Below are 19,486 nucleotides of genomic sequence, written 5' to 3'. Positions count from 1 at the left end.
GTTGATTTTTAGGAAGACTCCAAATATATATATATATATATATATATATATATATATATAAAGTATACTGTATAAACTACATGCATGGATTAGATAATGCAATCAAGGAAGCCAAGTGGGCACGTGCCTCCTCTCTTGCCTACCTCTGGTCTGTACTGAGTGTGTGTGTGTGTGTGTGTGTGTGTGTGTGTGTGTGTGTGTGTGTGTGTGTGTGTGTGTGGGTGGGTTTTTGTGTGTTTGTGTGTATGTGTGTGTGTGTGTGTGTGTGAAACAGTCACCCGTTCTTTGAAACAAAAACAACCACTTAGGCATGAACAGCACCGCTTGGGAGACATCAATATTTCAGTCAGGTGTGTCGAGAAAAAGAGAGAGAGAGAGAGCAAGAGAGAGAGAGAGAGAGAGAGAAAACATGAAAGCAGGAATGAGGGGGGGGGACCCTTGCCATTCTAAGGCATTCCCATGACTGACGGAAAGAGTCAGGTTGTGTTTGTGTGTGTGTGTGTGTGTGTGTGTACACATGAATGCATGTGTGCCATTCTCACATCCTCACCCCACCCTTACACTCACCATTGTGTGTGCCACCTCTGTCACCTTTCTTCTAATCAGGAGTTTAAATCAATGACGTTGTCCAAAACTATAATTGCCACTCCTTAAACTGCTTCTCTCGCAATATGCTTTCACCAAGAAACAACTCGGCAGCAAAAATACGCCTCTGCGCGTATGTGTGTGTGTGTGTGTATGTGTGAGCTGGATTAAGACCATTTTCTCATTACGCCAGTGTCTGAACGAGGGGAAAGTGCTTCTCACATTGTTTTACAGCATCCTGAAACCTCAAGGCTCAGCACTAAGCAGCATAATATCCTGTAGTCCCATATAGATGCCTAATTCTGGAACTCTGTCGTCACAAACTGTTCATGAACCAAACTCATTTGACGTAATTTATCAAGCTTTGGAAGACTTAATTATTTTTAACTATCCTGTGAATTCAGATACAGCTCGTAGTTCATGGCACATGGTAATTGAACTGCATCTAAAATGCTCTACCATGCAAGGAGCTAGCCTGATCATTGTGAGCAGTTGATGTTCAGTGTCTTGCTGAAGACACATGTGGGCAGGAGGAGCTTGGGATTGAATCACCAGTCTTTTGATTAATGGAGGACCAATGCTACCTACTGGGCCACAGCCACAGCGTGGTTGTATGAATGCTGCGCGGGAACAACTAACACTGGCTAAAAGTGACTACAGATGGAAAACACCTTAAAAAAATGTGTATGACATACTGGAGCTTTATTACAGATAGTCTGAGTCCTAAATTCTTAAACTTAAATTTGTTTTTCTCAACAAATCTTCAAACAGCCCCTACTCCAGATCATGCACTTTACATCGCAAAGCATACATCGGAGTCCACTGAGTCCTCGCAACAATTACTTCTGTTAGGTCTGGTTACCGTGAACTACAAATTATGTATGCAACTCTATACAACTAATGTACCTACTTTGGCAAAGTTAAATACAGTACAATACGTATCCATCCCGCTCTAATGTCAGATATGCAGTAGAGAACACTAAACCATTGTTACTATGGTTGCAATTTAAACGGGACAACAAGATCCAGATAGCTTGAGACTGGCAACCAACCTGCTACTGTGTGTGTCTGTGCTCGGACTTTAACTGCCAGTTTGTGTTAACCTTGGCTGATGTTCCATTAACCAGAGACAGCGGTTTCCTTAACCTGACAATGCAATGACAACAGGAAAACACACACATACACACACACACCTATGTGCACACTTCTGTAACATGCAGGGACACAAACTGTTTGTCAAGCAAATGAAACAACATTAACTCCCCGCACTTGGAAATGGATCCAGATTGATAGACGGATGGATAGAGAAAAAGATGGAGGTGAGAATGACAACAGTGATACTTCCCTCTAATAAAAAGAGGGACAGGGAGCAAAAAGTGGAGGAATAGTGAGAAAAAGAGAGCAAGAGAGGGGGAGAAAGAGAGAGAATGAGCAAAACAGTGACAGAGCGAGAGAGGGAGAGAGAGAGAGAGAGCAAGGTGGAAAGAGAGATGGAAAGAGAGATGTCTGGTTAACAAGGTGCTGAGCACGACAAGCCCTGGGGAGTCCACGCTCCCTTACCTTCTAAGATTAGATATCTCTCTCTCTCTGTCGATCCTACTCTCTCTTGTTGCGACACAAGGGGAACATGCCACTATCACAGGGGGACACCCCGGGAACCATCGTTGCCCCCCCCCTCCTGTCTGATTTAAAATCACTTTCTTTCTCTCATCCCTCCTCATTCTCTTTTCACTCTCTATTCACCCTTTATTTTGTCGAATTTTAACATTTCATGCATTTGTGCTGTAGTTGCTGTGTGAGGGAGTCATATGATGTACAAATTGTCAAATTATTTGAGGATAATTTGTGATTATTAAAATAAACTCCTTTGACCTGGCTTGACTAAAGACATGATTGTGCTTCTAGATTGAAAGTCAATCGAAATCAGCTTTCAATTGTGATCATCGAAATCAATAGCAAGTTTGGTGATTCCCTCAGTATTTTTTTTCTATCTTACATCTACTTTTGTGCACCAAAAATAAAAAACAACAACACAGCATAGTTTACCAGTGGGAGGACACAGCTGAAGACACAGTGTAATGTAAGCTTACCAGTACCCTGAAGCTGCAATTTTTGATGGCCACTGCAGGAGTTGGAGATGACGGAGAAACAACAGAACTGGAAGATCCTCCTGTTGCCCTGAAGAAACTGGTGTGGTAACCGTTTTGCCTTACCTGCAAGTTATGTAAACAAACAACAAATTGCAATAAAGAAGCCTGTGGGATCCAACCAGACTTTGAATTTGAAAATGTAAATGATAGTTGTCAGGGCATAAATTAATTTAGTCTCTACAGTCAAACAATGGCATAACCATCAGTGCCAGTTTAAATCGGAAAACTGAATCGAATCGTGACCTTAATATCAAAAGTCAAATTGAATCGTGGCAACCAGATTTCAGAATTACATTTACAGAAAAAGAATGGGCCAACATTTTACGTAACATAATGCTTACACTAGATTTATTAAATTTATCCTCTACACTGTAAAGAGTTCGGCTTAAACGTTTTACTGCATTAATGGCCCTTAAAGACAAAACCTGGGCTTAAATACATTACATGTACACACACACACACGCTAGTTAATTGTCTTAGTCGGCTACTTTAGGTTATATGGAGTCCTTGTTTCCTAAAACTCAATAAAGTGTTAATCGCAAATTGAATCCTAGCACCCCTACTTGACTATGTGTCAATATCTGAAAAAGTCAAGTGGCTCCAAGTGGCCTGCTATCAGCTCCATTCACGTGGTGCTTAAAGAACATCACAGAAGAAAATGAGTTTTTGAGGCCAAGGGACAGCATGAACGGTGAAAAATGTCTTTTTACCTTTTCTCTCTCTAATTAAGTGTGTTATTGCTGACTGTATGTTGTAGTGGGTCTAATTATTTTCATGTCTACTTTGAACCTAGTCTAACTGTCCCTGGTTTCAAATTTGATCTCTTTTTTTGAAAATTAATTTATGTACATGGGTTCTGATTGGTTTTCCAAGGGTGTAATTTGGACCAATTTATTTTAACACGCACGCACACACACACACATCTTTACAGTGTAATATTATGTATACGCTCTCTCCTCTACCTCTCTCTCCTACCATTTTTTTGTCTTTCTTATATCCTCTCTTTTCCCCATCCTACAAAACTGCTTCTCTCTCTCTCTCTCTCCATCTCTCTCAGTTGTTTGACACCTCTCTCCCACCTGAGCATCTCTATGTGTCAGGACAAATTGGCCAAGACTCACATCTCTCTCTCTCCCCCTCGCTCTCCCTCTGTCTGCTCACAACTCAACCGGAGAGAGAGAAAGACAGAAAAGAAAGAGAAAGAGATGGATAATATGTGGGGAGTGGGGGAGGAGGGGCCATATGCATCAGAGGAAAGACGGGGATGGTGAAGAGAGAGGTTAAGAAAAAAAATTGATGATGAAAGAGAGAGAGGGAAACAGTGTCCAATAGATGGAGAACAATATAATACAAAGAGATTCATAGACTTCTTTCACCTGCTTTCCAATGGAATGGATATTTCAGGTGTCTAACTACTGTATAGCAGCTAAGGCTGTTAAAATTGGCCAAAAATGACGTTGGAATATACGTTTTGAAAAAACACATATGCTTCAGTAATTATTTGAATATATATTTTTGTGTCTTTATTCATGTCCATTCATGTCCATAAAAGGGCAAACCAATACAACGGGAGACGTTTCTTTTATTGGTAGTTAGCTAGTAAAATTAAATACAACTTAATGCTGCATCCCCCACACTCTTGACACATCATATGAAAGCACATTGCTATCGCCAGATTAGTGACACATGGTCGGCTTGATTCTGTTACTGGAATTAGCCAGCTAGTTAACTACTCGCCCTTCTGCTCGACTGCAGTTGGGTCAGCCAGTGTTCAGATAAGCCAATGCCGTTGAATGCATTTACCATGAATGTCAGTATATAAGTGCACTACAGATGTAGCGTCGGCTGATTTGACTACAGAGATGCAGGTGTCGCCTGGCTTCCACTGCAGTGGTGCATAATGGCTGGCAACAGCGGGCTGGTGACACAGCTTGTCCGTCTCCAGCATTCACTTTCCACTGGTGACGCAAGTCAGGGCCGGTGTGCACATGTCGCTTTTTTGACGAGCATATGTAGCCGTGTATGGTCGCCTAGAGAAAAGGCGCTGGACCTAGCATGTTATTCCAGAGCGCTCCGCTTCAAACACTTATAGTTGACAATCTCTGAACTTTTCAGAAAAAAGTTGGTGTGGTCACTGTTGCTCCTTTTCAGAACACTATTACAACAAAGACAGAAAAGTAGCATTAAGCAAGCTAGTTACCTAGGTAATATTAATGTAGTGGTCACAGAAACGAAACCCACAGGCAACACTTGGGATGAAGTGTCTTTCCGCCAAAAATGCTCTGTGGACGCACGCCCTTAGTAGTGTATTTTCACAAAGGAATATTAATTTTCATATTCATTGTCTGTATTTCTTTATATTTTTTTAAATTGAGAATATCTGGGTTTCCTCTGGGTGCTCCGGTTTCCTCCCACAATCCAAAGACATGCACGTGTTAGGTTAATTGATGACTCTACAAAATTGCCCTTAGGTGTGAATGGTTGTCTCTGTCTCTGTTCGTCTCTATGTGCCCTGCGATAGACTGGCGTCCTGTCCAGGGTGGACCCCGCCTCACGCCCAATGTCAGCTGGGATCAGCTCCAGCCCCCGCGCGACCCCGACCCCGGGATCATAAGCGGTTGAAGATGAATGAATGAATGACAGCCCCAATAAAAAGCATTGCCGATTTCTATTATGTGTGTATACTGTCTGTTAAGAGGCAAATGTAGCACGAAGCTATAAAAGGCTAACACTCCATGGTTTCCAGTCTATTCATCCAAACTTAAGAACTCTCTCTCTCTCTCTCTCTCTCTCTCTCTCTCTCTCTCTCTCTCTGTGGGTGTCTCTCTCTTTCACACACAAACACACACAACTATACACTCAAACAGACACACGCTCTTGTCAAATGAATGTCGGCTGTGCACATTTTGTTAAATGCTTTCACACACACAAGCACCGTTACAAACACATACAGACGCCACAGAAGCAAATACATTCTCTCTGTTGCAGACCTGTACTTTCATCATACTTTAAAACACATACACACAGAGGCCTAGCATTGCGACAAAGAGATCAGAGAAACGGGCAGAAAATAATAGAATCTTCATCCCAGTAATCCATATTCATTCGCCTCATCCCTCCCTCCCTGCACGCCACGCTTCCCTGTATCTGACATTCAAATGAGTTGTCTTTTCTCCCTTGTTAGACACACACGCACACTTGCACTCACACGCACACACACATAAATGCATAAACATTCACTCAACATCTCTCTCTCCCTCACTCTCTCACACACACACACACACACACACACACACACACACACACACACACACACACACACAAACACACACTCATCCTCTTTCTTGGATACTTTCTGCCCCGTTGCACCCGTGATGGCAAATTGAGCGCCTCCCGTCTCTCTCTCTTTCTCTCAGTCAGCCCCTCTCTGTTGACTCCTCTCATCTTTCCTCCATCTTCTCCTCTCCTCTGCCCCTCCACCATCAAGCCCCCCCACCTCCCTTCCTCCATCCTCTTCTCCTCTCTCTCTGATTTGACTACAGTGGCAGGTAGGGTTGAATCACAAACCAATGAAGGGATGGAAAAAGCCTTTATGTGGTGAACGGGTGCGTGTCTGACACACACTTAAGACATCTCACTCAGTCATTGCGCCAACTACAGAGAAGAGTTTCTCTGTAGGGAACTCCTACTGGGAAAAATTTATAAAGATGAGACTATTTCTTGTTTTTTTCTGCATGTAGCTTCTGAGTTAATATATTATAACATCTATCGATCTATCTGTCTATCTATCTATCTTTCTTTACTCTCCGTCAGTCTGTTGTGGTTCTATTAGTGAAAGATGGAGGTGTGATCATGGTTACTGTGTGCTAACAGGGAGCGTGCTGCCACGGATGACAAATATTTTACACACACACAAACACACACACACACACACACACACACACACACACACACACACACACACACACACACACAGACACACACACACACACACACACACACACACACACACACAGCCAAACACTTGGTAGATTTCATCACTGCTCGTAATTATGATCCTGTCAAGTCCACAACGTGGCAATCCATAACGACACGCGCACATGTGCGCACACACACACACACACACACACACACACACACACACACACACAGAAACATGCACAGCAACCCATTAACATTGGACGTATCCATTCATATGTTCTACTACATACTCACGTACCCAACATACTGAAAACATACGGATTTTAGAAATTCTTATGAATATAAGAATACACACATTTACGCACAAGCCGAAACTGGCAAAAAATCCCAGAACACAGATGCCAAAAGATAAACAGTGCGGGTTGTAAGAATTGCGCTGGAATGTTTTAATTTAGAGGATGAAATGGGCATGGTGTAAAATATAAGAAACTATAAAATAAATTATAGTAAAAAAACAAACGCAAAAAGAAAGAGGTACTTCCAAAAAGACTTGTGTTATACTTTATGTGTGTGTACTAGGGATGGGCGTGATTTATCGAGTCTTTGAGTAGTCCTCATTTCAAATTAACTAAATTGGTAAAAAACGGCACTTGAGTTTTTTTGTATGTGCGACTCTTTCTTCTGAGCTTGGCCCGAGACACAAACACCATCGATTTTTTGGAACCAGCTCTTCACCTCACCGTGTGAGAGAAATTGTGTGACCTACATGACGGGGTTACTGTGCAAGGCCCAGATGACATGGAGGGGGGAAGCAGTTAAGTTTGGGGCGTCAACATCTTGTTTGTGTACATCAAAAACAGCTCAGTACAAAACTGGATCATCTGACTACTTTCATCTCTCTGACAAAGTTTGGTCAAATATAAACAGTGCTGTAACTCTAACAATTTATTTACTTTAAGTTTGTTGTGTTGTCAAATTAAACTGCAGTTCATTGTTTAGCACTTCATGTTCCTCTGAACACAAACACTCACAGTGGGATCTTCAATGGAGTAAGCGCTGCAAAGCGCCACAAATTATACAGAGATGGCAACAGCTGTCTGGCTGTTTCCACCAGGAGCGCATTCCTCTGCACCGATCCTTTTGCCGTTCTGTTGTTTTCTGATCTGATTGTGTGTGTGTGTGTGTGTGTGTGTGTGTGTGTGTGTGTGTGTGTGTGTGTGTGTGTGTGTATGTGTGTGTGTGTGTGTGTGTGTGTGTGTGTGTGTGTGTGTGTGTATGTGTGTGTGTGTGTGTGTATGTGTGTGTGTGTGTTTGTAGAATGCAGAGAGAGACAGTCTGCATTATTTCTTCCTGCGTCTGGGAGACCGATGCTAACTTTGGTTGATGCTGGACGAGTCTTTCAGAGCGCTGTAATCAAACACAGTTTTAGCGCTAATTAACAGTAATACTAACTGTCTGGAAATTGACCGTGGTTTATTATTAAACCCATAACCATTTCCTCCCTTGCTGAAGTTGTATTTGGGCACAATATATGTGGCTGTGTGTGAGTGTGAGTGCAAGAGTATGTGTGTGTTGTGTGTGTCAGTGTATGTGTGTGATGACATCTCTGTCTCCAGTGTTGACACCTCATGTGTCAGGGGAACCTATTAGAGACCCTCGCAGCCTAACCCCAAACCTGACCCCCACCCTGATGTATGAGCGTGTGTAAGAGTGTGTTTTTCTTGAGGCCATCTTACCCCAAATGTTGTTGTTGCCATCGTTTTTATGCTTTAAATTTTTCCTTATTAAAAGGTTTGGGTTACAAAAAAATTATTTCATATAGGTTTGAGGAATTAAGATGTTTCCTAAAAGCAACATCATTTATAGTTTTGAGTTTCAATACAGAATATATGTGTGTAAATTGTGTGTCATGGTGTGTGTGTGTGTGTGTGTGTGTGTGTGTGTGTGTGTGTGTGTGTGTGTGCGTGTGTGTGTGTGTGTGTGTGTGTGTGTACACTGTATGTATACACCAGAACTCCCAAACAAACCAGGGGGTCAGCCCTCTGGTTACCCCTGGATACCTGACCCCAAGACCCCATTGCCCCATATAAATCTACTGGGGTATGCTATGTGGGTTTTAGTGTGTATAAGGTCTGTGTAAGAATATGTCTTAACTTGTGTGTGTGTGTGTGTGTGTGTGTGTGTGTGTGTGTGTGTGTGTGTGTGTGTGTGTGTGTGTGTGTGTGTGTGTGTGTGTGTGCGTGTGTGTGTGCGCGTGCATGCGTGTGCGTGCATGTGTGAGAAAGAAAGAGTCAGTCAGTCTCTTCTCTCCACTGTTCCTTTCTTCTTTGTTTTTAACTGTTTTTACGTTTTTTAATTGGCCTTTGTGAGTTTTTAAATCCACTGTATGATACGTCATCCTAAAAAGATATAATTGGTTTTATGTAGGGATGGCTTTATAACACTTTTTCATGTTGGATACTGATATAACACCACAACAACCAATCTTTTTACCTCTCTTAAACAACTAAGATTTTAAAAATACATTTGCAGTGATGCACCTTGATTAACCAAGCCATCTCAAGCATGAACTCAAACTGTGAAACAAATATTCTACTCTCCTATGGGAAGAAGAATGGAATTCATTATCATAGTGGGTAAAAGCCAGGTATACCCTGAAACATACTCAAGCATCTTACATACAACCTCAGTAAACTAAACAAAAATTGAGGGGAAACACAACTCAGTAAAATATCACAAAACTAACTGTATCAGAAAAAAATCAAACAAACCCCTTTAACTCACTTCAGTTTCTGTTCCACATTCAACAGAAAATGTTAAAAATAAATTACACAGAAAACACAGTTTACCAAGCTAGGTGATGATGCTAGCAGGCTGTGCATTCACTGCTCTGATAGAACATAGTTTTTCCGCATTTTCTAGTATGGACAAATGACGGGATGTCAAACCATCACAGTTTAAGCTAATGGATCGTATCGGATTATACTTTCTTTCCCCTCCAATATCTTATCCAGTGATTTTGGCCATTATCGGGCCCATACCGATACTAAGTATTGGATTGGCGCAGCCCTTGTTTTATGAGACAAGCACTGCCAGTAGGAGTTTGACATAAATAATAGGCCTTCATGAATAAATAAAACCAAAAATTACAACATTAAAAGTCCTCCCCAATTTGTCAGTTGTTCATCCTTACCTCCTCCTCCGTCCACATTAAAGAAGGGGCCTTGTCTTCCCTCCTGACCTCATTTACCTCTATTAACTGTGGTACAGGCTGCATGTCTTTCAGAGATTTACAAAAACTCATTCCCTTATGGCAATTGAGTTAAAGTTTGAGGTCATCATAAATAAGAACAAAAAATGAAAGTACTATTTTATTGACTGCCACATGTAACTTCATGAATCCACATTATAATAACATATGAAAACATGCTGTTTTTAGCACTGTTACTATTATTTATTTTTATTTCCCTCCACTTCAGGCTTTTCTTGTGAAGGTCACTAAAAATAGGGTAAAGGCTTGTTGCTTGTATCTTTATGCAGCTGGCAGAGGAGACTAAACAGCACCTTTACCACGTGGAGATAGTGTGTAGGGCTTAATGCGCTGAATGTCAGTGGATATCAGTCGGCAGGTCTTGTGCTTCACTCTGCTCTACACAGTCAACACTGTGTTTAACCCCTAAATGACATTGAGAAAACTCACACACACACACACACACAAGCACGCACACACACACACACACACACACACACACACACACACACACACACAAATAGAGAAGGTAAACACAGAGAGGGAAACCTGCAATATTTACATAAAGGTATGAGCGTAAAAGCTCTTTTTTGCCCACGTATCTAATAAATAATCTAGGGTAGAACTAGAATCTCCATAGCAGGGTCACTGTTAACTGGTAAAACCCTCATAAGAAACATGTTCCTTCTTTCATTTGTAAATATTTGATTGTCAAGTCCTTCTCAAACCACAGCACAAAAACAAACTTGGGATGAACTGCGGATTGTGTTACTGATGACAAAATATCTAAACTGATATATTCAGCCTCCAAATAAACAAAAAGCCAACAGCACAGTTTCAAGCACAAAGCAACAAACGTGGAGCCCTCAGGGAATCACAGCCTTCCACAAAGACACTTTACCAGGCTTTCCGACCCAAGACGTGATCTTGGTCGTCTTGTTCCTCCACACATTTGACTGTGAGGTATGACATGGGCAGAATTATCGTACTGCTGTCTTGTATGGAACTTTTTTTTTTTGTGAAAACAGAACATTGTCGGAAGGGTTTTGCTTTCTGTTAATAGATCATCACCTGATGGATGCGTTTGGTAAGTTTAAACGCTGCAGCTTGAATATAAAATGTCAAGATTTGAAGAAGAGGTAACAAGCATTCAATCTTTAGTCTGCCTTCTCTCTTTCTAAACATGTCCTGCTCATGTTCTCATTAAATTGCATGTACCCTCACTATACTCTTTTCAGTCATCTTCCTCTCCTACAATCCCTCATTCTCGTACCATGTCCCTCTCACTCAAAATCCGCTTGTGTACTCACTCTTTCCCCAGCTTACCCTGATTTCCTCTCTCCTCCTCCATCACTTCCAAACTAATTCACTCCCACCCTCTCTCTCCTGTCCCGTCTCTCTCTTGTTCCCCATTCCCTCACACACTCACACACACACACACACACACACACACACACACACACACACACACACACACGCTTCTCTCTCCCTCTACACATGCACACTTCTCTCTCCCTCTCTTGTCTCTCCAAACTCGCTCAAGCACAACTAAGCCGGGGGTTTGAGTCCCAATGAGAGCGGTTAGGGCAATCAGTGCTTTTCACACCCTCTGATGTTCTTAAAAGGTGGAGGGATCAGGCGCCCCTGCTGTACTGCCGCACTTCACTGACACACCACACACACACACACACACACACACACACACACACACAAACAAACTCACAGAAACCAACTCACATGCTCATATACATACACAGATGATTGCGCACACACATTCAAATACTCCCAACATTGTCAGACACACTCACAAATGCTCACTTGAACACCCACACCTGTGTATCACACACACACACACACACACACACCATACACACACACACACACACACACACACACACACACATTCACTGGGGCATGCCATTGCTCTACAATTAGCTGGTAATTGAAGTCATAACTACCATACTGACAGAAGAGACAAATGCAGTGTCAAGCCCAGAAACAACTACATTTACAGAACTGTTGAGAAATTAAATCAACAGCAACAACAACTAACTTCACATTGGAGAACTAACATAACCTACTCTCTATATGTGTCATATTAGGAAAAAAAAGTTTGTAGGCTGTATGCCTTTGCTGGACTTTGCATTCTATGGCAAAGCACTAGAAAAAGAGGATGGGTTGTCAAAGAGGGCTGAGTGAAGACGAATAAATGATGACATAACGTGATACCTTTTATTTGCATATGAAATAATTGGATATTATTACAATATAATTTATAACATAAATTATAATAATTGGTAGGGTGACGGGAAAGAGTTTACAATGAATCCTAAGAATTGAAGGTTTTAAGTGGCACGTCACTTTACAGTATGGTTGGCTTCACAAAAAGAAAAGGTTTCAAGTTAAAATGCTTAAAAATAGTCCTTGCTGGTGTATTATTCAGGTCTGCAGGATCAGGTGTGCATGATGGTGTGATATAGAATGCAGTTAGGAAACTGAATGTACAGCTCCATGCTGCCCGTAATGCGGCAAAGAGCAGTGACGCTATCAATTTACACCGTAACGGACAACACAGTCACTTTGCACCAAAGTGAAAGACACACACACACACACACACACACACACACACACACGCACAAAGTTCATGGGGATTAATTCACTGCATCATGTCATCAATCCTACCTTACCCCCCACTGTCGGATAGGAAGGAAAAACTTGTAAAAAAGAAAAACTGAAGCACAGTGCCCTTAATACTGTGCTAATATCTCAATCTTCTCCCCACCCCTCCTCTCTTCCACTTTCCTTCTCTTTTCTCATTTTATTTTTACTCAATTTTCTCCTCTTTTTTCTCTCTTCTACTTTTCTATCCTCTCTTCATCAATATATCCCCTCCTGCAGCCTCAGCCAGCTTGATGAGTGGAGGCTCTTAGTCACATTGAGGTCAGTGTGTAGGCACACACACGCACGCACACATTCGCACACACGCGCACACACACACACACACACACACACACACACACACACACACCTGCATACAAAGGGAAGGGGGTCATCCCGGCAGGGTTACTCCGCACAAAGTCAGCCTCCCATAATGTGGCTGCTGTCGTCTGCATCACACCCTCATGATCCAATTAGGAGCTTCGATTCCTCCAATCAGCTGCTGTGGCAACCAACGGGTAGACGGGTAGGCAGAGGCAGGCGAGCAGCGCCAATCTCGTAAGTGCTTTTAAGGGATTAAGGTGGATGGAAAGTAGAGAGGGAGGGGAACACCTATTTCTCTGTCTCTCTCTTCCTCTCTCCATCCTTGGGACTCTTGTTTTGTTGCTGAGAACAGAGTACTACAATACCTCTTTATTGGCCTCACAAATAATTGCTGTACTTCTAAATATAAGTGGAAGAAATATAGAGGGAATGATGAAGGGAATTTGAGAAATTGGTCACACAAAAGCTGGAATAAGAAATGAAATTATGTGTATGTGTGAAATGATGGAGCAGAGGTAGAAGTACCTCTGGACTTTTTATGATCTCTTTAGGTCTAAGGATATATAGAGCATATAGTGGGTCTGAATGGTGAATTCAATACACCTTTTAAGGTACTGCTCCTGAAAAGTGCTAAGAATACATTTCAGACGTAGTTATCTTAACACAGTGAGTCGGCACGGTGAAATGTGCGTGTGCATGTCTTTGCAGATTTACTTGTGTAATAATCCATTAGTCTTTGAGAGATACAGCAAAAGAGAGTGGGAACAAGGGAGAGAGAGAGAGATCTTGATAAGGTTCAGACACCTGGTGTAGTGAGAACCCATTATCAGAACTGCGAAAGGGCAGAGAACACAGGAAACCACAAACACTGTAAACTAAAGATACACTATCTTCCGTATATCTACTTTTTGCTTAGAATAGTACTCACTAATTAGACTAACAAATGCAGACACACACACACACACACACACACACACACACACATATCACATTTTCATAAAAAATACACAACATACAAAACAGACACAGATCTTAAAAAATGTGCATATGAGCGCAGACATACACTTATTGTAACATTCAAACAGGCATGCACAAACACATGAAAACCACCAGACACACCAGACCTTAAGTCTAGCCTCACACACTAATCTGTGCAACCAGTCAAAGTGTTAAATAGGCAGACACTTTATCTTCATTAAACTATTTAATGAAAGCCAATATTGAGAAGAGAAGAACAGATGTTTTTTAAAAGGCTTTTAGAAGCCATTATCAACAAATCTCATATACACACAAGAGTTGGGGACGTGTTTGCGTTATAATATCTTAAGTTAAACATTTAATATCTAAAATTCTGATATAGAAAAACGCTACCAGATCTGCGCTCTTAGTGAGGTGGGTTTATCAACTGTATGTCAAGCACAGTCACAAACAAACTGGTGGGATAAGCGTTCGACCAATGAGGTACTGATAATTTACATCATAGCTGATTATGTACTCAGTGTTTTTAATGTAATCTATGACCTCTGTTGAGATTTGTAGATAGCCAAATCCAACTACACTGGAAGTACCCAAACCTTTCACACAGACTGAGCCTTGAGTTACAGTGGCCTGTCTAATTGATTCAGTTAATCAAGTCATATTTCATAACACAGTGAGGTAAGCTGTCCAATTACTGCAGAGATCCAACAAAAATGTCTAGTAGGTGCAATATATTCCAAATTCACTAAAACAAGCACTGCTTCTCCTTTTGCTGGCTTTGACTTGAGAATAAGTGCATGATTGTTACTAGTGTTGGACTGAATATAAGCTTTCCGTAGAGCCTTTAAGCTTGACATGTAGTACATTTTACAGCAGTGAATGTAGTGTAAATGACCTGATTAACTGCCCATTAATACATTCAATGAATTTGTGCTAGACAAGACTGTGACACTTCACTTTGGAACTTCACTAATTAAACTCTGAAATATCAATACAAATGAAACTTTTTCTTTGTATATTGAGTCAGTGGAAGTCAGTTTATTGCAAGCAATTGCAAACCATGAAACCAGTGACTTACATTATCCTTACCCTGGTAAGAGATGAAGTTAATAACTAAAACATTAATAATGCATTCATTCACTGGCAGTGTTCAAGTGGCAAGCAACTGGCATCATACTGTATCAGTACTCACTGCTTGATAACCATCTTTTATTTATTTAGTTTTTAAGGTCAACATGGTGTGTGTGTGTGTGTGTGTGTGTGTGGGTGTGTGTGTGTGTGTGTGTGTGTGTGTGTGCGCCTGCGCACTGGGAAGATTTTATCTTTCTCCTAAGCATTTAGCTTGAGGCGTCAGGACCTCAATTAAAGAGAACTGCTTGTAGCAGTCGTGAGCTTGACACACACACACACACACACACACACACACTCACACACACACACACACACAGGCGCACACACAGGCGCACACACAGGCGCACACACAGGCGCGCGCACACACACACATCCCACCACTAAAGTATGAATATTTCACAATATCTAAGTCCTTTTACCTTGGAATGACCTGATTGTCCCACCCTGTGTATGTGTGTGTGTGTCACTTCATTTCCATAGAGGTATGTGGAAGTGCATTCAATCTACTGCTCGAGCAAAGACATGGACACTAATACAGACACAGAGGACTTGGTCGAATGACACAGAATATTCAGAACATTAATGCCCTTTTTGTTAGTTTTTACATCTCTGTGGCTTAGTGATGTAGCGTTTGTCCTATATTCACCACACTGTGGGATGAAATATAACTCAGGATATTAATCACATCACATTTCCTTCTGAACCACCCATAATTTATTTAACCATTCCCTAAATAATATTTGATTTGAAAAATGTATTCGTGATGTGAAGGGCTTTAGATAAATCTCACTCATCTTTAAAGTTTCCGCTGGGTTTAATTCCTTACAAATTTCATTGAGTTGCTTTATGGCATAAAACAAGAGGGTACTGTTGTTCTAGCACCAACACTGCTGAAGCGGTCAGAATTCCTCACATTTAAATAGAAACAACAAGTATTTTACTTCAACTTCAACTCTATATGATCAGCGTCAACGTGTGGTTGTGTGTCTTTCTGCGCTTGCATGTTTTGGGGTTTTTTCAAATGCAGATAAATCATAGGTGTTTAATACAGCTGTAACGCTGTTTGCATAGACATACAGATGCAAACACACACACACACACACACACACACACACACACACACACACACACACACACACACACACACACACAGAGCTACAAATTAGAGCAAAAGGGGAATCGCTATTTCTCGCCACGGTCATTTAAGAAGCTCGGTTAAAAATGCTACACACATTCTATGTGTATCACATGCTGCAGCCTCCCACTTAGCTTCAGCCCTGCATCAATTACCAGGCTTTTTTAAACAAACTCCCCTTACTGAGGTGAATTGCACACATTAAAGAGCCAGCTAGGTGACCTGCGGCCCTTTGCTACATGTCGCCCCCTTTCTGCTGTCAACCCCCAGCTGTACTATCAAAATAAAGGCATGGAATGCCAAAAAAATAAATTCAAAAAAGTAAAAAAAAAAAAAGCCAGACAGGCAGTGAAGGGAGCATACTTGGGGGGAAAGGCACACAGTGTATTAGAGCTAGAACTGATGTGTCTACGATAGATGACTTTCCTTATCTTTCTATAAAGAAGGATGATCTTTCAAAGTATTGTGGCTGGTCCTCACTTCTTTGAAGAGGATGCGTGTTATTAAGAAACAGGTATAAGTTGGGGTGAGGGTTAAGATCAGAAAGGTGGCACAAATGGTCTACCGTAATATTAGGTAAAAAGCGCTAAACACTACTCATATCAACTGCCCCTACATGGGATGACAGGCAGGAGAGAGGAATGATTTCCTAATTTTAAAAAGAATAATGAAAATAGGGAAGTTGCCTTGACTAACCTGACAACTCTTTTGTTTCTCTCTCACTATACTGCCCGCTCTCAACCCTCTTCTCTGTCTCTCTGTCTCTCTTTTCTCTCTTTACCCTGTGCTTGCCAAACACCTGTCTCTTGTGTTCACATGAAAGACAATTAGACCCAGCGACATCAAACCCTGCAATGACAGTTCGTGTCCACACACATAGAGGCACAATCCACCTTTCCTCTGCCAGACAGCTTTCTGTTCGCTCCTAAGAGGGGAGATCTTGGACCAGTTAAAAAGGCTTGTGTTGTGTGCATACTGATTTATGCATCGCCTTTCAGAATTTATTTACATGATACATGATAAAGATAACTCCTCATTTTTATGCTCAATATGAAGAAAAAGACTGGGAGAGCAAGAGACAAGAGAGACATATGCACGGATAGACTACCATATACCAAATGAGTCTATGTCTGTCCATCTGCTTATAAATATCATCAGCATTACCATTTGATTATTTCAACAACACTAATAATTGGTCATCAACATCAATCTTTGCAGTTGCTTTCAACTTTTTTATTCTTTTTTGTGGATTTAAAGTGTACGAACTCTTTAAAAATGTTGTGTACTGGGGTACATAAGGTGCTGACTGCTGATCCCAATGTCCCTGGTTCGAGTCGGGTCGTGTACCCTTTTTCCATGTTGTGCTCTCCTTTCCTCTCTCAACTCACATCCCATAATCTCTCCAATATGTCTCTACTAAAGGCATAAAAATGACAAATATACTTTAAAAAGTATCCATTAAAAAAGTCTTTATTAATGTATTGAATAATACAGTTAGTGAATGGATGGATGAGCAAAGAGCTTACCTCTTACCAGAGTCATCAGGCTATTGATTAAGTCAGCTTTTCTCATAGAATTGACCATTTCTTATAGATTATCAATACTTGGGCCACTTAGGCCATTTAGAGGTGACTAGGCAGCAAGAGCACTGTTGCTACTAATGAGCATGGAATTGAGTCATGTTTAGTGGAGAGTACATCTGTCTGTGTGTGTGTGTGTGTGTGTGTGTGTGTGTGTGTGTGTGTGTGTGTGTGTGTGTGTGTGTGTGTGTGTGTGTGTGTGTGTGTGTGTGTGTGTGTGTGTGTGTGTGTGTGTGTGTGTGTGTGTGTGTGTTTTAAGAAGATAAAAAGTGATCATGTTTTGATTTGAGTAAATTCTTACCCTGTGTTCACCTCAAGCTATATTCAGTAAGTTTCTGTAACAAAATACGTATGTAAATATGTACGTTTTTTTATATTGGCTGAAACTATCACTATATCCTGACAGCAAAATGATCACGATCTGTGAAAAAGTAATGTATCTTTACCTCCATCTGCTGTTCCTGTCTGCTCTCAGAGCTCTCTCTCTCTCTCTTTCTGCCGTTGTGGCATCTGCTAGTTTTCACCATGCAAAGAAAAACAGCAGTGTCTGACAGTGTTAATGACAGCTCTGAACTCCAATCAAACTGCGAAACTGAAAATAAACACTAGTGTTTTCAGAAACATACTTTAGTGTACGGTTTATCCGTAAAATGAGAAAGTTTGTGACCAAGCCTCGCCCATCAGCTGAGCGACCGAACAACAGCGCAGCCTAGTTTCACAGTTTGATAGGAGTTCATGAGCAGTCACTGACGCTGTGTCAGAGACTCCTCTATCTGTTGTCAGTTGGGTGCAGTGGATCCAGCAGATGTCATTATTAGCAGACAGACAGAGGTATCTCTAGGTGCATACTTAAGGTGCTGTCGGGATATACTGACAGTTTCAGCATATATGATTTTTTTTATTTTTATAGAAAGTTACCAACTAAAGCTCTAGTAGTGAAAGAAAATGAATGTTAAATTACTTGTGATTATCAAGTTGGAAAAGATTTGATAACACACATGCACACACGTGCACACACACACACACACACACACACACACACACACACACACACACACACCTACACACACACAAACACAGACACACACACACAGCTGAGTGGTGGGAAGGAAAGGGAAACCCGAGCAGGACCAGGAGTGGGATAACAGGAGTCCAGGAATAGTGGCAATCGATGGGTGGATAGATGGGTAGATGGATGGATAGTGAGAGGGAGTGGGGTAGGTAGTGAGGGGGGAGAGTTGAAGGGAGAGATGAGTGGTCTCCTGGGTGGAGTGGTGATAGTCTTGCTGAGTGTCTGTGAGACCAAATCCTTTTCCAAACAGTTTGGAGAAAAGTAGAAGGAGAGGAAGAACAGAAGCGAAAGGAGAGGAAAAGAAAAAAGTAGGGGAGCTGGGAGAGGAGAGAAGAGGAGAGGAGAGGAGAGGAATAAACTGAAAAGAAGTGTAGAGGAATGCATAAAAAGAAGGCATGGGAGGAGGAGATGAGAAGTTAAAGGCTGGATGAGAATAGAGTTGTGTGGAACCGTACTTGAATTTGACATTATTTGTCTAACAATCCCCTCTTACTGAATCTAGTTGGCCTAAAACATTTCTTCGGATTCCGTGCAGTGTTTAAATAATGGCATTACACTGACATTTTAAATGAAATGTACTGTTTTATTAAGGGAGGCAAAAGACTGTGGCACATTTTTTTAATTTAAACATCTATTTATTTTTTCATACTGTAGTTTTTGTCATTAGTACTTTCACGCAAAATGCAAATATGCTGGATATCG

Source organism: Echiichthys vipera (genome assembly GCF_963691815.1).
Source record: "Echiichthys vipera genome assembly, chromosome: 1".
NCBI lineage: Eukaryota > Metazoa > Chordata > Actinopteri > Perciformes > Trachinidae > Echiichthys > Echiichthys vipera.
This window is presented reverse-complemented; position numbering follows the sequence as displayed.